At 41.9% G+C, this 21,299-nt stretch overlaps 1 protein-coding gene across 6 annotated transcripts in view; it reads right to left on the bottom strand.

Moving 5' to 3' along the window:
• ST6GAL1 (ST6 beta-galactosamide alpha-2,6-sialyltranferase 1) overlaps positions 1-21,299 on the bottom strand; it is a 153,026-nt gene that overhangs the window by 42,009 nt on the left and 89,718 nt on the right. For 4 of the 6 annotated variants that reach the window (XM_010853906.1, XM_010853907.1, XM_010853910.1 and 1 more), the window contains one exon: positions 3,493-3,622. The gene's annotated coding sequence lies outside the window, so the exon portion shown is untranslated. Of the gene's footprint in view, positions 1-3,492; positions 3,623-12,462; positions 12,543-12,902; positions 13,203-21,299 lie in introns of those variants that run through there. The other 2 variants (XM_010853909.1, XM_010853908.1) reach the window with 2 other exon arrangements.

The following is a 21,299-nucleotide window of genomic DNA, read 5'->3' as shown; positions in this document are numbered from 1 at the left end:
CTGTCATCCCTTTCTCCTCCTGCCCCCAATCCCTCCCAGCATCAGAGTCTTTTCCAATGAGTCAACTCTTCGCATGAGGTGGCCAAAGTACTGGAGTTTCAGCTTTAGCATCATTCCTTCCAAAGAAATTTTAGGGCTGATCTCCTTCAGAATGGACTGATTGGATCTCCTTGCAGTCCAAGGGACTCTCAAGAGTCTTCTCCAACACCACAGTTCAAAAGCATCAATTCTTCAGTGCTCGGCCTTCTTCACAGTCCAACTCTCACATCCATACATGACCACAGGAAAAACCATAGCCTTGACTAGACGAACCTTTGTTGGCAAAGTAATGTCTCTGCTTTTGAATATGCTATCTAGGTTGGTCATAACTTTCCTTCCAAGGAATAAGTGTCTTTTAATTTCATGGCTGCAGTCACCATCTGTAGTGATTTTGGAGCCCAGAAAAAAAAATGTCTGACACTGTTTCCCCATCTATTTCCCATGAAGTGATGGGATTGGATGCCATGATCTTCACTTTCTGAATGTTGAGCTTTAAGCCAACTTTTTCACTCTCCTCTTTCACTTTCATCAAGAGGCTTTTTAGTTCCACTTCACTTTCTGCCATAAGGGCAGTGTCATCTGCATATCTGAGGTGATTGATATTTCTCCCGGCAATCTTGATTCCAGCTTGTGTTTCTTATGTACCATTATAACATTTTTTACTATAGTCTCTATGCGGTACATTACATCCCTCTGACTTATTTATAACTGATACTCTAGCCAGCCAGTCACACCAGCACACTTAAGTATAACTAGTAGTTTATACCTCAAACCCCCTTTACCTCTCTCACACTTCCCCCTATCACCGTTCCCTCTGGCAACCATTAGTTTGTTCTCTGTAACTCTAAGTCTGTTTCTGTTTTTTGTTTTTGTAGATTCCACATGTAAGTGAAAATGTACAGTATTTGTGGGTCTCTCTCTCTCTGACTTATTTCACTTAGCATAATATTCCTTGGGTCCATCCATATCACAAAATGCAAGGTTTTATGGTATGGCTTTATTCTTTTTAATGGCCGAGTGATATTCCATTGTGTTTGTGAATATACATGTATATATCACATACTCTTTATTCAGTCATCTGTTGATGGATACTTAGGATGCTTCCATATCTTGGCAATTATAAATTATAGGTAATTCTGCAATGAACATTGGCATGCATAAATCTTTTGAATTAGCTTTTTGTTTTCCAGGATAAATACCCAGGAGTGGAACTGCCTTGATTATACAGTAGTCCTATATTTAATTTTTTAAGCTAACTCCATACTGTTTTCCACAGTGGATACACAAATTTACACCCCCACCAACAGTGTATGAGGGTTCCTTTTCTCCACACCCTTGCCAGTACTTATTTCCTCTATTCTTCTCCTGAGTTTGGTGAGCATACTTATAATCCAGAATTCCAACCCAGATTTGTCTGACTAAAAGTCCATGGTTTTTGCATTAATGGACAGGCATTGTGAAAAAGTACAGTGAAAAGTCAGTGTTGACTTAAGACTCAGAATTCAGGGTCTCTAATGAGATAACTGCTGGACAATCACAAAATAAACACCCTCACTATCTGTGCTGACACTGCTACTGTGCACTATTTTACCATTTAGGTGACCCAGCAATTGGATTTATGAGACCCAGTACAACCCTGTGAGATAAGCAGAGGAAATTTTATTAGTTTCATTTATAACTAAAGAAACTATGATTTTGTAAACATAAATAATTTTCAAAGTTGCGTGAGTGATTTGGTAATGATGGAGTTTGGACTTAACTTTTATGTGTATAAGTGAAATAAGACAGGAGGTAGGGATGTGGAACCTGGTTCACTATCTCACTGGGCCAAGGCTCAGAAGGGCTTGTGTTCAGCTTCCTGCCAAACCCTGCCCTCAAAGGTCAGGTTTCCCGGGAAAGAAGAGTTCTCCAAACTTTCAACCATACACAGTCTTACAACTTCAAGAGCACCTCAGCCTTTAAGGTCAGTGCTCTGGAGAAGACTCTTGAGAGTCCCTTGGACTTCAAGGAGATCCAACCAGTCCATTCTGAAGGAGATCAGCCCTGGGATTTCTTTGGAAGGAATGATGCTAAAGCTGAAACTCCAGTACTCATGCGAAGAGTTGACTCATTGGAAAAGACCCTGATGCTGGGAGGGACTGGAGGCAGGAGGAAAAGGGGACGACAGAGGATGAGATGGCTGAATGGCATCACTGACTCGATGGACGTGAGTTTGAGTTAACTCCGGGAGTTGGTGATGGACAGGGAGGCCTGGCGTGCTGCGATTCATGGGGTCACAAAGAGTCAGACACGACTGAGTGACTGAACTGAACTGAACTGTCATGAGTGCCATGGGCACTCATCTGAAACCTCATGTCAGGGCTCCCAGTTCTCTGAACACCATCCTCTGTTGAGGCTCCAAGTCCACCACTGGCTAGACCCTCTAGTCAGAGGGACTTAGAGAGTCAATCTCATCTCTCAAGCTGCTACAGAGAGACACAGACTGAATAAGTTTCATCTAAACAGCCCAGATTGAAGGAAAGGAATAGTCAATATTTTTCCCCAAATTCTTTGGGAACATAGTCCAAGTTTTTAATTTCTCAATCATTTCTCTGATTGCCTTCTTACTTCTCTACAATTTTGCACTGCTGGAATCTCTCCTCTTGTCCATTTGCCTGGCAACCAAACAGCCTTTCCGTTTCTGGGCTCCTGTGGAGGCCATCTCCCCTTCCCTACTGTTCTTGCTCCCTGCTATTCATCTCTAGTGTTTAGTAATGCTTGCTTTTGATTTTCGTCTTTAGGCCATGCTCTACAACGTGGGATCTTACTTCCCAGACCAGGAATTAAACCCCTGCCCCCTGCACTGGGAGCATGAAGTCTTAGCCACTGGACCACCAGAGAAGTCCCAGTAATGTTTGCTTTTCATACTGACCCCCTGCTAGAGGGAGACTCCTCCTGGCTCATTTCTGAAATTCCAGTACCCCCTCACACCTGGAACACAGTGGGTATTCAATAAAGGATTCTTGAATTGATTGGACTTATCAATGAATGCTAACAACCCCCACCTGGCTTCTAGAGGAATAAGTAACAACTCACATTATCACTTACAGAGAATAAGCCAACACTGAACCAACAGAAAGAAAATCCCAAAGGAGGGCTCCCCATCTATATCACTATATCACTACCTGCTGGGTATCAAATGCAGGGTTTGGCCAGAATAGGTGCTTTAAAAAGGTAGATTGAATTACAGAATAAATTTAAATCTTATATTTATAGTTTATAGAAATAGGCAAATCACCTATCAACACTATGGACTGAAAAATAAATAAATAAAAAACACAAAGAAAACAGCAAAGCTGTAGCCATACATTGAGCCCCTATGGCTTCTTACCAGCGCACTCCACTGTGCCTCTCCTAAACAGAGTATGGACCCCCATGCTGCTTCCACATCCCACTCCTCCAGGTGTTCCTTACCTGCTTCTAGCTAATCCTCCTGGGCTGCAAGCCCTCCAGGTCCTCAGGAACGAACACTGTTCTCCATGGATGTCTGTTTTACTGGGTCTGGAGGCCAAGGCTCATTCTTCTCAGGATGATCAAAAACCATCTACAAAGAGGACAGTAAAACAGAGTGAAGCACCAGTTTCCAAGAGGAGAAAGGTTAAAGATTAAAAAGATAGACCGGGACCTCTGCCAAACTCCAATGTGGGCCCTGGTATGGCTCAATCCAGGAAGCCCCAGGGGCTCAGAAAAAAAAAAGAGACAAAAGTCAATTACAGGTGCAATGTTCTGGGCTCATAAACAGCACAGAAATCCTAAAAGTAGTCCAATACTAATAAGAACATGACAGAAAGATGAAGCAAGCACCATACACCAACCTGGGAAGAAAGAATTGTTTAGTCTCTGGTTTGGGCATACATAAATAGCAATTTTAAGAAGACAGGATTCAGTTCATCCGAAATGAACTCTAAACAGATCTTTTAAAAGTTATTTATTATCAAAGAATATTTAATGATATATGAAAGTTTTATGAGTATAATGTTAACTGAAATTCAGAAAAAAAATTTTAAATTCAAATGTGAGAAAGAGGAAAGACTATACCAATATATATATACACACACACACATACCTGGAAGGTAGAATAAGGAGTAATGAGCATTTTCATTTTTTTATAAATTTTTGTATATTGAAAAAATTTTTAAGTGTACATGCATTACTCTTAGAGTTACAAGAAATTATAAAAATGTGTTTTAGAAGCTAAAAATAGAACTCTATACTTGTAAGCTTTCTTTCGTCTGATGGAATGTAGAAAAATAACAAAGGAAATTTAATAGTTGCATGAAAATTCCAACTTCTATACAATAAAAATATTGTAATAAAAAGGAAAATAAGACTCAAGGTGTGCAAAAGTTTCACAGTAAAAGCCTTTAAAAATGAACAGGCAATCAACATGAGCAAACAAATCACAAAACAGAAAATACCATTAATAAACATATGAAATTATGATTACTCTTGAGAGAAACCCAAAAGAGGTAACTGGAATATTAAGATACTAGTTTATAAAATTAACTTTAACCAGTAGTTTTCAAAATGATAATACTCATTGACAGGCAGATTATAATGAAATTGGTATATTTCAAGAGAGCAGTAGAAATTAACTTAACTTTTTTAGAAAGTAATCACACCAAAGAATTAAGAGCTTATGACTATGAACCAAGTTATTATACTTCCAGGAAATAAGATTGAATAAATAATTCCAAGGGGAAAAAGTTGTATATTTCTATTTCCTCACATATAAGACAATTCCCTACCTTACACAGCTTTGGTGAGAATTGGAAGAAGATTCATGAGACAAAGAATGAGTTTTATGAAGCAATTTGCATGTGCAAAAAGAAAAAACAGCTTTCAGTTTCAAAGAGATTTATTATGGTGAAAAAAATCTAAAATTAATAATTAAGCTTACAACAATAGTGAAATAATTAAACTATGGTACTTACATTCAGATAGAATATATAATGGTATATGAATTTTAAGTAGCAACACGAAATAAAATGCTTAAAATATTATAACAAAGAAAGTGAAACAAAATGTTACCTGTACATACATCACTGTGACTAAAAGTTCTACGTATCTAAATATCTAGGCTGGGGTGTCTGAGCTTTTCATGACCAGGAGGCAGGCAGGCAGATCCTGGGCATGATGGACAGGACAGAAGTGAGAGGTGCCATTCTGCTCTTTGTCAAAAAACAGTCAGGGCTCCCCTTATCCATTTAGAGAAGCACTGGCTCCCTAGCAGCCTCCTGGTACAGTCCAAAAATTGCCTCTGATAGCTAGCCTTCTTTTCATGTCATACAAGTTTCCTCTGAGGTGAGGGAGGGGGGTTTGTGATTATGCAAGCATTCATATTATTATTGGATTACCATTTGTCTCCTCCTACTAAAAATGTGAACCCTGTAAGTGCTGGTTCTTCACTACTACCCTCAGTGCCCAGATGCATGTCTGGCATATGGGAGATAATCAATGAGACATGGTTTCGATCCCTGGGTCTGGAAGATCCCCTGGAGGAGGAAATGGCAACACACTCCAATATTCTTGCCTGGGAAATCCCATTGTTTAGGTAGTTAGAATAGGAAAAAGGAGTCCAGAATGGCAGTGGCTAAAAGACAAGGGGAAAGCCCGCAAAAATAGAACAAAGGAAGGTCCAGGACCAAATAGGACCTCAGGTAAAACAAACAGCATTCCTGGCTAGCCCAATTTACATAGGGCAGGCCCAGGGGGAGGAGAAAAAACATACAAAAAGAGGAGCCAAAATTGGGCTGGGGGCTTCTCTTTGTGTGTTTTGGGTCGACCTGCCCTCACGCCTTTTCCTTTGCTTTAGAAATAAAACTGAGCTGTAACACGGAACTGTAACACTGGTCCGTCCGAGGAAATTACAAGGGGCTGTAACACTGGGCCGTTTGTGGCTTCAAATTTTTGTTGGACAAGACAGAACCAAGGAAACTTCAAACTCCCCCGACACCAGGAATAGAGGAACCTGGCAGGCTGTGGTCCATGGGATCGCAAAGAGACAACAAACAAGGATTATTTGTTGAATGAGTGAGTGAGGGAAGTGTTGCCCATCCTTTAGAGGTCTATGCTTACCTCAGGCACCACTGATGGACAGGGTTCCTGCTCAGCGGCCTCACAGACAACACTCTGGGCAGTCATGGCACTTAGGATGCCACTCTCACCTGTATTTGCCACTTCACTGCCACCCCCTCAATGCTGGCCCATGAGACCTGTGTTTGGGTTCATTGCACAGACATCAGAGGAGTGCAGCAAACCCAGTTCTTCCTCCCTCACACCACATTTACTCAGAACAACTTGCCCTCTAAGGAGATTAAAAATCACTCTTGATTTCTAAAAATCAACCAATTGAAACAAGTGGTATAATCATTGATCTATATGTACTGTAGGTGGTGAGGGCCTTCCAAAAATAGTCACTGCTGGTCATGAGATACCAGCAGTGGTGATCTTCAACCAGCTACAGAAACAGTAATAGAATCCTCAACTCTGGGAGAGACACTTTAGCACTCATGACAATAATAGTTACCAAGTGTGTAATACCAGTTACATGTGAAGCACTGACCATAGCTTAAGAGTTAAGAGTAAGGACTCGAATTAGACTGAGCTGGGAAAGAGTTCAAACTGCCTCTCACCAGTTTACATGACCTTGGACAAGCTGTTCAACCCCCTAGGAATCAGTTTTTTTAATCTGTAAAATGGTAATAATAATAACAGAGCCCATCTCATGGGATTATTTAAAGAATCGAGTTAGATAAAACACCCAAAGGGATTGCAATAGGAACTGTGACAAAAATTATCCACATCACTTCATTTAGTCCTCACCATCCTGCCCTCCTCACCATCCCATGGTTGAGAGGATACCACTGCTATCCCCATTTTACAAACAGGGAGACTGAGACAAGAAAGAAGAGTGATTTGCCCAGAGTAACTCAGTTGTAGCACTCCAAATGCCTCATGCTCTTCCATGCGTTTGCAGTCCTGCCCAGAGAGCTCCTTCTGCTTGAAATGTCCTTTCCTACCCTGTTCTCATGGGACCACAACCTCCCCCCTGAACCTCCTCTACTAGCTCAAGTGCCCCTGGACTTTGAAGCCTTTCTTGACACCACAGAGATCGTCACAGCTCTGCTGTGCCTGTGCTGGCTCTCACCAGATCACATGTTTGCAGGTCTGTCCCAGCCTGTAAGATCCATCTCTGGCCCCCTGCACCTAGCCAGGCTCTGCACCATAACTGAGAAGTGCTCAGTCATGTTTGAATGAAAGAAAGAATCTAGCTCTGACACCTCTCCTCCCCTGTCCCCACGCCCTTCAATTTTTAGAATCACCCCCACCATCTCCCTACCCATCACCTTCAATTGCTGGAGTCCCCTTTACAGCACTGTTACTGAAAGATGTTCATTCTGCCTGCTGAACGTGCTGAGTGACAGGAAATTCACCACTTCCCCAGGTCAAATGTGGCTGTGTGAGCAGCTCTGCCTGTTATAAAGGTCTTAAAATGAAGAGCAATCAACCTACTTGCAAAAATAAACTCAGTGTTTTAAGCTTTGATCTCTAGATTCATACAGACTCAAAATGAAAACCAGTAATGCTTGCTGAGCCTATGCTCAGTGCTGGGAACTCCACCACATGCACCCACTCATTTCATCCTCATGACAACCTTGTGAAGGCCACACTGCCTACCGCCCACCTTGCTGCCCACCTTCTCCTCCACCCAGGACACTCTTCCTCATTCCCTGAATATGCTAGCTCCTGGCTTACTATAATTCTTTCCAACACTATTTCCATCATAACTGTTCATAGCATTAATATCCACTTACAGAATTATTCTAGTCCTCTGGTCTCTTTATTTTCTTGGGCTTCAAAATCACCGTGGAGAGTGACTACAGTCATGAAATTAAAAGATACTTGATCCTTGGAAAAAAAGCAATGAAAATCTATGCAGTGTATTAAACAGCAGAGACATTACTTTGCCAACAAAGGTCCATACAGTCAAAGCTATGGTCTTTCCAGGAGTCATGTACGGATGTGAGAGTTGGACCATAAAGAAGGCTGAGCACCAAAGAATTGATGCTTTTGAACTGCAGTGCTGGAGAAGACTCTTGAGAGTCCCTTGGACAGCAAGGAGATTAAACCAGTCAATCCTAAAGGAAATCAACCCTGAATTGATTTGGGTTGGAAATCATTGGAAGGACTGGTGCTGAAGCTGAAGCTCCAGTACTTTGGCCACCTGATGTGAAAAGCCAACTCATTGAAAAAGACCCTGATGCTGAGAAGATTGAGGGCAGAAGAAGGGGACAACAAATGATGAGATGGTTGGATGGCTTCATAAACTCAATGGACATGGGTTTGAGCAAACTCTGGGAGACAGTGAAGGACAGGGAAGCCTGCCATGCTGCAGTCCATGGGGTTGCAAGAGCTGGACACAAGTGCATTACTGAACAACAACAACTGGGCTCTCAGTTTTTTGATCTCTTCAATTCCAAAGACTGTGACCGCAGCAACGCACTCCAAGGTTATATCTTTGATCTTGTCATTTCCAAAAAATATACTCCCTTCATAGTCTCGATTTCAGGTATCCCCTCTCTCATCATCACTCTCATCTCTGCAGCTTAGTCCAACCAGTACCCAACTCCAACAGTCTTCTGTGTTTGATCCTACCACCTTCTCACTGCCTCTCACTTCCTCCCTGCCCTCCCTTTCCTTTCTATCCACCTCAGATTCCCTGGTCAGTCATTCAACTGACCTCTCTCATCATGCATGGCTGCATAACCCCCAAGTCTGGTTAAATTCAACTCTCTGTGCTACTGCAACCTGCAAGTATGCAGCTGAACATGGTTAAAGAAAATCACACAATGACGCTTACCAATTTCACTTCACGTTCATGACTACTAACTGCAAGTAGTTCCTTAATGTTTCATAGCAATGATATGGTACGTGTCCAGTCAATTCATCTGCCACTCTCCTAGAGGACTGTATGACTTCCTCCCCCTAGAAATTCGTCTTACCCTCACCTGATGAACTTGCTACTTATTCACAGAACAAAAAAAAAGGAAGCTAACAGAACAGAACTGTCACACACATGCCTTTGTACAACAGCTATTCACCTTACCTACACTTATGCCCAAATGATCTCATTACTACGAATAAATTGGCTGCATTCAATACTTGCAATATCCAACTTTTTCCATAGATTCTACACACTCTTGTCTACTTAAGGACGTTCTTAAAAATCCCTCTTTTTTTCTTCTGCATCAATAGATAGCCTTCTGTCAAAGATCATCAGCATATAGGCATGCTATTATTTCTCCTATCTAAAAAAAAACAAACTCTAATCGAAGCAACCACCGCCTGACCCAGATCAGTCTTAGCATCACTAACAATGGGACACCTCAATAGTTTGTGCTTTCTGAAGTGAGACAATGTGAAGCACACAGCACCACCTATGGAAAATTCTTATCCAAGATGTTTAATCTGTATATGCAATTCTAGTTTTTTAGGAAATACAAGAGAAAGAAGAACAAGTCAAAAGACACCCTAATTTATCAGATATATCCAGAAAGTGGGACACTCCATAGAACAACTGAACTAGTTTCATCAAGTCAATGGGCACAAAAAAATAAAAATAAAAAACAAATAGCTTAAAAAAAGACAACAATCACATGCAGTCTGTAGGCCTTTGGTTTGAACAGAGCAACACCGGCGACAAACTGGGTTATCTGAATATAGATTAGGTATCAATATTAAGATATCACTGTTAATTTTGCTAGGTATAATAATAGGATTATCATGATTATATATGTGATTATGTTAGAAAAGAACTATGTATTTGAAGTAGAAATGAAATTTAAAGTAATTCAGCCAAAAATAAAGCAAATATAAAAAAAAATGCAATGTTGTTTTGTTCAAATATATTCAAATTAAGCTATGTAAGGAATGAGGGTGATTTGCAGACTCTTCTTAGACAACATCATTTGAGATTAAGGAGAGTTTCAAAGAGCTTGAAAACAAAAAAGTTATGGTCAATAGTGTTTCTGTTTTACTGGAGGAATTAACTGAAAAAAGATACAGGACATTACAGAAGTTGCCTCTTTAGCCACTACGTGAGGTCTAAATAAGCTCCTTTTCCCTGTCCCCCCAATGAAAGCTCTAGACCTTTCCTTCCCTTTACAGTAAAACTGCTTGAAAGAACTCTCTGGAGTCATTGTTTCCAATTTCCCTCTTCCCCTTCTCACCTGAAGCCCCTCCATGAAGCCTCCCTCATCTCTGTAAGACTGCTCTTGCCACATCCCAAACACCTCCATGACTCCATGCTACCAATCGGATGCTCAGGGCTGTCTTTGTCTTATTCAGCCCATCAGCCGTACTTCACACAGTTGGTCACATCCCCTTTCTGGCTCCCAAAACCCACATTTTTTTTCTCCCCTTACTGTTCACTCCTCAGTTGTCTCTGACACTGGTTTCCGCTCCTCTCCCCCACCTCTACACACAGAAGTGCCCCAACTTCTGGACTTTGTTCTAGTGATACTCCCTCTCTCCTGGATGTGGGCACCTTGTGACCTGGTCCCTGTCTACTCAGTCTGTAGTTTGCACCCAAAACACCTTTGCTGATATGAAATGATTATATTTCCTGCCATATTAATCAACAAGAAATGTCACAGCCATCAGCGATTTCTGGCCTCCAAATGTGAATGAGGGGTCCCCAAACCACCATCCAGGGGATGCTGCCACCCCTCATAGTGACTGCTGAGCAGCTGGGGGAGTTCAAGCAGCAAGGTGAGCAAGGAGACAGGATTGGCCCCAGATAGCTGAGGTGTACACGAAAGGAATGAACTCAGTGAGCCCAGAGGCTTACATCTCCCTGTAGGGAGAAGGCTAAATTCCTTAACTTGATTCCTCATCTTTGATGTTCAGACTGCCTGCTCCCTTTGTTGCAAACTTATATAGCCTGATGTCACCCCTGCCTCCTTGGAGCAGTTTTCTCAAAGCTACTGAGATGCTGTCTCCCAGGCTGAGAAAATAACTCTCTACTTTCAGGCTGTGACTATACTTTTTTGTTGACACTGACATGCACTAAATGAGTTCAGAAACAGGTTCTGTTGGTGAGCTTCTGCAGAAAGGAGTCTCTAATACTTAAAAACAAACTAAAAAGAAGAGTAGGGCTCAGGTTGGGAGACTAAAAAAACATAATATTCACTTCACTTGTTAGTGTACTCTCTATAATCTGCAGAGAGGAGGCAGCACCGCAGAGAACAATGATGATCAGATTTAGAGCACATTATTGAAATGAGTTGTTAAAATGTAGATTCCTGAATTCTACCCTCAGTCATTCTGATCCAAGTAGAGATGGAGCTAGGAAAACTGCATTTAGCAAGCACCCCAAGTGATTCTGATGCCAACAAAAGTGCTAATCTGAGAAAGCTTTATCAAGATCCAGGATGGGAAAAGCATAGAAATTGAGTGTAATTGAAAGAATAATTTTATGCCTGTTGAGTCTAATAGTAACTTTAAAAATACAGCTTGTTATTGTAAATGTCTTTTCATTATTCTAGTAACTCCATTTTATTGTATTTTAAAAACTATGGATGTGGGAGAGGTTAGGGCAGAAATCCTGTCCTTTACCACCACTAGTTTGAGAAGCCCCAACTTTGGAGAAAGAGCTCAGGCTCTGGCATCTCAAAATCCCAGATTCAAATCCTGGCTTTTCTATCTGTCAGATGTTGCCGGATGTTAGACAAGTTTTGCCATCATCTGTAAGCCTTGTGTCTTCATCTGTGAAGTATGGATAATAATACTTTAAAATTTGCCTCCCCAGGGCTGTGCGGACATTCTACTGATAGACTTCATCACTCTGTTCTGGCTAACAATTACTGTACTTTTACCATGTGCTAAATACTTCATCAATACAAAAGGTAAAATTCCTGCAATTGAGTGAAGGTCATTTAACCCCAGCAGCACCAATAGTGCTCGAGGTGTGTGCAGCTGGTTCACCTCCCAGGGTCCCCAGCAGAGCTGGTCCAGGCTGCTGTCAGACACAGCGTTCAGGTCCCAACCACTGAGCTCCACTGTATGGGAGCCAGCAGAGGTCAGAACCTTAGTCGTTGTGTCAAAACACTTCTGACAAGTCCAGTTTTACTCAAAAGGACAGAAAAAAATCAGAAACGTGATAAGCAATGGAAACCAACCTGTAGCTGGTGACTCTGAGTGGGGAGTGAGAGGAAACCATGAGAGACTCACCAAGTAACTGAGTGGCTGCACTGACAAGTGTTTGCCTGGTGGGGAGGGGGGAATCTTGCCAGATCAGAGCCCTAGAGACAAATGGGCCTTTGTTCCTGCCTGTTCCAGACCCAGACTACAAACAAACAAACAAACAAAATGATCTCTTACCGGAGATTAGATCTTTTCCCAGCCAGGCAGGCACTAATGGAGAAGCTGTGAAATGGCAGAGTGCATTTCCCTGAGGTTTCCTAAAACATGGAGATCAGAACTTTATCTATGAGGGGTGTTGAGTCCCCACCACAGAGAGGGTAGCTACTCCATGGTGCCAGGCCAGAGCCAGCCTCTCAGAACAGGTGAGGGGAGCTCTGAACTCAGGACTGAGAGAGAGGACAAAGGGGAAAAAAATCACAGGCCATTTGCTTGTGATTTGTCTTCAGTCTTGTGTCTTTAGTGGACACATATTTGTAGAAATTTTTGCCTTCCAATTCAATAGGTGCCTGGTGGAAAGTAAGCACTTCACAGCCCATCAGCTCTCCTTCTGTATGACGCCCACCTCCCAGTACCAGCAGTAGAAGCCCCAGCCCCAAAAGCCATCTGCCCACTCTTACCAGCTAAGACAAGTCTGCTCCCCTCCATCAGTCAGGGGTGAGCCGAGGAGGAAGGAACAAAAGAGCCTGCAAGGAGGGCTGAACAGACGCAACGCTCCTCCCAAGCAAGAGACCCGCCTCTCTTCCTTCACACCCCAACTCACACCCCACAGAGACACAGAGAGGAAAAAAAATAAAAAATAGGCCTCTTTCCTCCTGAGAAAGAACTGTTTCACCTCCTCCTCATCTTGAAAAACCAAGTTTGTAGTGACTATTACGGAAGCTTTTACACATACAAAAATGGACAGAAAACACCATAAAGAACCTCCATGTTTTCATAACCCAGATCCAAAGATTATTAGTATTTTGCCAACCTTGTTTTATCCATCTCACACTCCAGTAATTTAAAGCAAATGCCAGGCTTCGTGTCAGTTCCCCATACCAGGTCTTCTTAACTGGGGTGCCATGAGAAAACTAAGTCTTAATAGCCTAAGATATCCATTTATGTAATGAATTAACTTACCTCCTTGGCATCTCTGGAGAAAGAAATGGCAACCCACTCCAGTATTTTTGCCTGGAAAATCCCTAGGACAGAGAAGCCTGGTGGGTTATAGTCCATAGGGCCTCAAAGAGCTGGACATGACTGAAGCAACTTAGCACAGCACACTTTGGTATCTAGAATAGTATTTGCTATTACCCTCCTCAGGAGAACTGAGAACATAGGCCCTCAACATCATTTTCTGTGGAGCTGAATTCTGTATAATATTACCCACCTACGTGTTAGCTTCTGTGTATGTACATACATGACCATGATGTCATTATCATCCAATAGCCATTTCACTTTCAAATTTTTGCCAGTTCTCCCAAAAATGTCTTTTACACTAAATTCCTTGAATGAGGATCCCATCAAGGTGGGCACATTTTGTTTGGATGAACTCTCTTCTAATCTATAACAGTTCCCTACTGCTTTATTTTTTTTTTTCTTTTTCATGATATACATTTGTTGAAAAAACTGTCATTTGTCCTGTGGAATATGCCACATACTGAATCTGGTTGAGACTTCCTTGTGGTATCAACTTACTCCCCTTTGCTCTGTGTTTCCTGTAAACTTAGAGTTAGATCCCAAGGCTTCTTAAGATGCAGTGGTTTCAAGTCCAATGATCCTCCCACTGTTTTGATATTCTAAGGGGGGCTAAATCCTGATAATCTAAGGGAGTTTGGGATGGGGAAATGAACAGGGAGGTCTCCACGTTGCAGTGGTCCCAGAGCTTAAAGAACAACATACTCCAATACTCATAATAGGTTCATTCATTCAGCAAGTACTCATTTTCTACTGTGAGCCAAAGTGGAGATATGACAGTGCAGAAACCAGCCAGAAATCTCACGCCCCAGAATATGCCTCACAGTGAGAGGGTACGTAGAGAGTAAGACAAAATAAGAACATACAGTGTGCTTTGTAAGTAGATAGAAAATTAAAGCAGGGAAGATGGAGAGGGATAGTAGGGGCTAGGGGGCAGAGGATCCCTTGTAAATTAGATATTCAGAGATAGCCTCACTGAAAAGCATTTGAGCAAATATTGGAGGGAGTGAAGGAGGGCTCAGGCAGACTTTTGAGAGAAAAGGTTTCCAGATGAAGGAGCAACAAATCATTAAGCAGAGACACGCTTGACCTGCTTGAAGACCAGCATGGGGGCCTGGGGAGAGAGGGTGAGGAGGAGAACAGCGCAGGACGGGGCAGGGAAGTGGTGGCTACAGATCACAGAGGGGTTTCCACTGGTATAAGAACTCTAGCTAAGAACTCGAACTCACTCTACGTAAGTCTTGGTTGACTTAGGTTTGAAAGGGATCATTCTGGCTGCTACATTGAGAATCAACTGTGTGGGTGGCAGGTTGGGAAAAGTTAAAAAAAAGAAAGACCTTTTAAGAGGCTACTGCAACAAGCCAAGGGAGGAAAACCCAGGATCCTGTTAACTAGAGTTCTTCCCAGGCGCTTGCATTTTGCGTTACCAAATTTAATTCTTGTAACCATCCAGTGGGGCGGGTATTAACAATTCTCTTTTATGAGTGAAGAAACTGAGGCTCAAAGAGTTTAAGCCATTTGCTTAAGATATTGTAAATGGTCAAGCTTAAGATATTGTAAATGGGGTGTGAGCCAGACTGTTCTAACTTGTAAGCCTGGTTCTGCCATCCAATATGCCTCAGTCTGTTTGTTTACTGTCGCGCCTCTGCTTTACCAGGTCAACTAGAGTTGCCAGTGACCATTTTGGAAACTTCTGTTGACACTTCTTTATGCTCTGTGCTGATCTCCACCTCTTTAATTTCTCAGTGTGCAAACTTCACCCTCGTCTGTACTTCAGGACCCAAACTTTCTGTCCCCAGACTAGACTCCTTGATATCATATTGCCTTCAGCTAACCACCTTCAAGAAGTAGTCTCTATGTCCTGGACTCCAGAAACCTCCCTGTAATGGGCTTCCATTTCTTTCAGATCAGGAACTCCTTTTTTTTTTCACTTTTTGGTTGTGCCACACAGCACGTGGGATCTAACTTCCCAGACCAGGGATGGAACCCACAGCCTCTGCATTGGAAGCATGAAGTCTTAACCACTGAACCACCAGGGAAGTCTCCTCAAACTCTTGAGTCACTTGAGTTACAACTCAACTCTGCAATGACTCATTTTCTTGTTTCTTCATGTCAGTGATAGCTGCCACCCTACCAAAGACGTGCTTTTTCTGCCATATAGAGTTGCTGCTTAAAGTGGTGGCCCAACCAGGGATTATATTGATATTTTTCAGGAAGTGTGTATGCGTGCACATACATACACATCCTGCATCTAGGTGGAACTGAGACTGTTTGACTAGTTATCAGCAATAAAATGTGACCAAAAATAACACGTGTCACTTCTGGGCAAGGTGAGTAAGAATTGAATCTATTTGTTCTATTCGTTTACTGTAACTAAATGAGCTACTGAGTAGAGTGTGTGTGCATGCGTGCCTGCTTAGTTGTGTAGTAGTTTCCGACTCTTTGTGACCCCATAGACTGTAACACACCAGACTTCATATATTTATTTCTACTGGTCTAAGTAGACTTCTGAGAATTCATTAGAATTCTTACCTATAGATTTTTCATTGTCCACACAATTCTCTCTTCATCCCAGCATTTCATTAGCACAGTAAAATAACAGTTCTCCTTAGTTTAGCCAAAGCCACCAGTTTCTAAATTCTTTTACATCCAGTGCCTTTTTATTTGTTTACCCCTGCCATGACCCCCAAATTTTGAAAACTGTTGACAGCCAAATTTAGCTAATAATTTGTGTTCTTGTTTGTTATCAAATGGACAGGGCTTCCCTTATGGCTCAGTTGGTAAAGAATCTGCCTGTAATGCAGAAGACGTGGGTTCAATCCCTGGGTTGGAAAGAATCCCTGGAGAAGGGAAAGGCTACCCACTCCAGTATCCTGGCCTGGAGAATTCCATGGACTGTATAGTTCATGGGGTTGTAAAGAGTCAGACACAACTGAGTGACTTTCACTTTCACGAAACATTCATCAAATGGACAAGGATGTTCCAACCTAGAGGGGTGGGACAAGGTGGGAGGGAGATTCAAGAGGGAGAGGAATATACCTATGGCTAATTCATATTGATGTATGGGAAAAGCCAAAGCAATATTGTAAACCAATTATCCTTCAATTAAAAATAAATATTTTTTTTAAAAAAGAGGTTCTGACCAGCATAAGACTGTCATTGTTATCACAATCAGATGACACAAGCTGAGCTTGAAACAAAGAAACTTGATGATTTCCTTGGTCTGAGCAGGTTTTTTGGGACAAATGTGCTTCTCCCATTTGACTTTTTGAAACCCTGAAGTGTCTGATGGGTCTCAGGAAACCCTGGGCAAGGAATTCTGGTTTGTCCATGACCTGAAACTGACCCCAATAAAATCATAACTTTCTGATCTCAGCTGGCCTCCTAAAAAAACAGGTTCTGCCTGTTGACTATTTATGGAAGAGTGCTTTTTAAAAAACTACCCCCATCTGTACCCAACTGGGCAAAATTTAGGCACTCCAAGTTTATCTGGAAGAATCTGGCTCCTAAGTGCTTAAAAATAAGGAAAATAGCAATGTAAAACCAGAATTTTAGTGACTGCCAGATCAAACAGGGCTTCCCTGATAGCTCAGTTGGTAAAGAATCCGCCTGTAATACAGGAGACCGCAGTTTGATTCCTGGGTTAGGAAGATCTGCTGGAGAAGGGAAAGGCTACCCCACCCCAGAACTCTGGCCTGGAGAATTCCATGGACTGTATAGTCCCTGGGGTCGCAAAGAGTCGGACACAACTGAGCGACTTTCACTTTGTTCTTCCCTGGTGGCTCAGACGGTAAAGAGTCTGCCTGCAATGCGGGAGACCAGGGTTCAATCCCTGGGTGGGGAAGATCCCCTGGAGAAGAAAATGGCAACCCACTCCAGTATTCTTGCCTGGAAAATCCCACGGACGGAGGAGCCTGGCAGGGTACAGTCCATGGGGTCACAAAGAGTTGGACACAACTGAGTGACTTCACTTACTCACAGATCAAACAGACACAAGCCTCCCTCCTCATCACCTCAGCTCTCAGCAGTTGAGCAGCAGTTATATCAGAAAGATGCACCCTGGGGACAGAACACCAGTGCTGTGAAAGATGGGCAGGGTAATTAGCTGCCCAGAATTCTCACATACTACAGAGCAAAGGAGGACTAAATGGCAACAACACAGGAGGGAAAGAGTGCTACTGAAAAAACAAAGCTTAAGAATTTTGTCTTAAATCTTGGAAACAAGGTGTGATGACCTACATTACAAAGTTTAAGAATATCGTCTTAAATCTTGGTAACAAGGTGTGATGACCTACATCTCACTCTTCAAACCCCAGTTTAAGTGTATCTTTAGTGAGAACAATGATGTCTGATAGTTGTCTTAAACATAATTTCCTCCAGAAACCCCACCGCTGGGGATTGTGTCAGGGGCCATTTCCAATTTCCCCCCATGTAGTTTTACCTGTTGGACAGGAGGAATTCAGGCCTAGAGTTCTTTAGCACTTCCTAAATACCAGAATCAGTGAAGTGATCGGCCTCTCTTTAACATCACCAAGGTGATGGCTGTTTACCCCTCTCATCTTAGCAAATTGATCTCAAGGCCAAATGGGGCACCATGCAAAGAGAAAAGCAAACAGAATATAGAAGAGAAAGAGTTTGATCAAGTCTGTCCTCAGAAGTGCTCCCCACTTCTAAATCCCATAGCCATGAAGTTCAAAGTGGGTGAAGGGAACTCCTTAGAAGACTGCTGCTCTTGCCTGAGCATTAACAGCACTTAGGAAGCATTTTAAAAGTACAGATGCCTTACCCATGACATTTTTCACAGAACTACTAGAACAAATAAAATTTATATGGGAACACCAAAGATCCAGAATTGCCAAAGCAATACTGAGGAAAAAGAACTGAAGTGGAGGCATAACCTTTCCAGACTTCAGACAATACTACAAAGCTATAGTAATCAAAATAGTATGGTACTGGCACAAAAACAGACATATGGATCAACGGAACAGAATAGAGAGTTCAGAAAAAAACTCACACACCTACGGTCAAGTAATCTTCAACAAAGAAGACAAAAATATATAATGGGGAAAAGACAATCTCTTCAGAAAGTAATATTGGGAAAGTTGGATGGCCTCATGTAAATCAATGAAGTTAGAACACACCTCTACGCCATACTTAAAATGGCTTAAAGACCTAAATATAAGACATGATACCATAAAACTTTTAGAAGAGAACATAGGCAAAATAGTCTCTGACATAAATCATAGCAATGTTTTCCCAGGTCAGTATCCTAAGACAAATATAAATAAAAGCAAAAATAAACAAATGGGACCTAATCAAACTGATAAGATTTGCACCCTGGGGACAGAGCACCAGTGCTGTGAAACATGGGCAGGGTAATTAGCTGCCCAGAATTCTCACATACTACAGAGCAAAGGAGGACTAAATAGAAAGGAAACCATAAAAAAAAGAAAAAAGAAAAAAAGACAACTTATAGGAGAGAATATTTGCAAACAATGCAACCAACAAAGGTTTAATTTCAAAAATATACAAATAACTCATACAACTCAGTAACAAATGATCCAATCCAAAAAAAAAAATGGGCAGAAGATAAGCATTTCTCCAAAGAAGACATACAGATGGCCAAAAGGCACATGAAAAACTGTTCAACATAGCTAACTATTAGAGAAATGCAACTTAAAACTAAAATGAGATGTTACCTCATACCAGTCAGAATGGCCATCACCATGAAGCCTACATATAATAAATGTTGAAAAGGTTGTGGAAAGAAGGTAACACTGTTGGTAGGAATGTAACTTGATGCAGCCACTATTGAAAATGGTAAAAACTACAATAAAAATAGTTATCATATGAACCAACAATCCCATTCTTGGGCATATATCCAAAGAAAACTATAATTCAAAAAGATACATGTACTCTAATGTTCAGAGTGGCACTATTTACAATAGCCAAGACATGGAAATAACCTAAGTATCCATCAACAGATGAATCGATAAAGATATGGTGTGTATGTGTGTACACACACACAAAGGAAGATTACTCAGCCATAAAAAAGAATAAAATATTACCATTTGTAGCAACATGCATCGCATGGACCTAGAGATTGTCATGTTAAGTGAAGAAAGTCAGAGAAAGACAAATATATAATACCACTTATATGTGGAACCTAAAAAATAGTACAAATGAACTTATTTACAAAACAGGCTCACAGACATAGAAAACAAACTAATGGTTACCAAAGGGGAAGATGTGGAGAGAGATAAATTGGGAGGATGTGATTAACCGATGTACACTACTGTTTATAAAACAGATAAGCCATAAGAACTTACTACATAACATAGGAAACTATATTCAATATCTTATAATAACCTATAATGGAAAAAATGTATATACATATATAGATATATATGTCTAACCGAATTGCTTTACTATACACCTTAAAGTAACACAATATTGTAAATTAACTATACTTCAGTAAAAATATAGCTAGATGCTTAAAATTCTCCTAGATAGATTCTGATTTAACTGGCCTGAACCAATAAACATTGACTTAGGCCTTGAAGAATGTGACATTCACAGGGGTGGGTCCTTGGGTGGAACAGGACAAGCTCAAGGCTTTTGGGATGGGGCAGGGGTAATGCCAGTTCAGTGAAGGTGGACATGGTTGATGGATCAACACAGGAGCTCAGACACTTTAGGTCCCTACTTACACAGGCTTTTCCATAGTCCAGGGAACTCACTGCCTGTGATGGGCCTGAGTTACTGAGGAGGTGGGGTGACAGGGCCTCAGCTTCGATCCAAATCTCCAAGACTTTCAGGTCAAATGTCATTAACTCTGGGCTCCCTGACCAAAGCGAAGATGTGAACAACTCTTATCTGTTACTAACCCTTACATCAAAGTGGACCTTTCAACTTTCTCTCCTCCCATCTGTGACCTTGAGCGTGATCGCCAGATGACACAGGCAGCAGTGGTGTGAAAAGTCATCTCCTGGACAAAGAGTGGTCCCAGAGGAAGACTCACACTCCACTCTGCTGTTGGCCCATGGTCAGTCCCTTCTAGATGGCAAGAGCTGGTTTTCTGGGGGTTTTCACATCTGCCTCCCTGCCCACCTCACGTACACACAGATCACTTGATTATCTGCGCCTGTGTTGGCAGATGGAAGGTTTGGATCTTTTACTTTAGAGATCAGATATCAGCACTCACTGCTTAATCCCACCCCCAGATCTCCCTCCTTTCACTGTACTCTGGGGCTGGCACTGCTATCATTTGCATTTCACAGATAAGGAAGCTGAATCTTAAAGAAGTTAGAGGGCTTCTGGTAGCGAGTGGCAGCGCCAAGATGTAAATCCAGAATTGTCTGACCATGCTCCTAATTCCTGTACTCAGATGTTCATCTTATTTGACTTACACTCTCTCAGCCACAGCAGAGCCCACTAACCCCAGAAGCAAATGATCTTAGTGAAAAAGGAAAGTAACTGTGCCATAGTTCTGAGCCCAGGGCACACTCAGGGGCTGGACACTTATCATCTCACTGAATCCATCAGCAGCCCCGGATGGTTGTTGTCCTGACACTTGACCTTTGGCATTTACAGAGTCAACATTTGGGATTTTGACTATCTGAGTCCCTTAGTCTGCAAGAGAAGTCGCCTCCAGACCACAACTCGGTGCAGAGGGGTTCCATACTCTTCAGGTCATGATAGAAATAACTGCTTGTTTGTAGGGCTTCCCTGATAGCTCAGTTTGTAAAGAATCTGCCTGTGATGCAGGAGACCCCAGTTCAATTCCTGGGTTGGGAAGATCTGCTGGAGAAGGGATAGGCTACCCCCTCCAGTATTGT

This window comes from Bison bison, unplaced genomic scaffold (genome assembly GCF_000754665.1).
Source record: "Bison bison bison isolate TAMUID 2011002044 unplaced genomic scaffold, Bison_UMD1.0 scf7180017864333, whole genome shotgun sequence".
Taxonomy (NCBI): domain Eukaryota; kingdom Metazoa; phylum Chordata; class Mammalia; order Artiodactyla; family Bovidae; genus Bison; species Bison bison.
The sequence above is the reverse complement of the archived record's forward strand: the minus strand, read 5'-3'. Positions and strand labels throughout refer to the sequence as shown.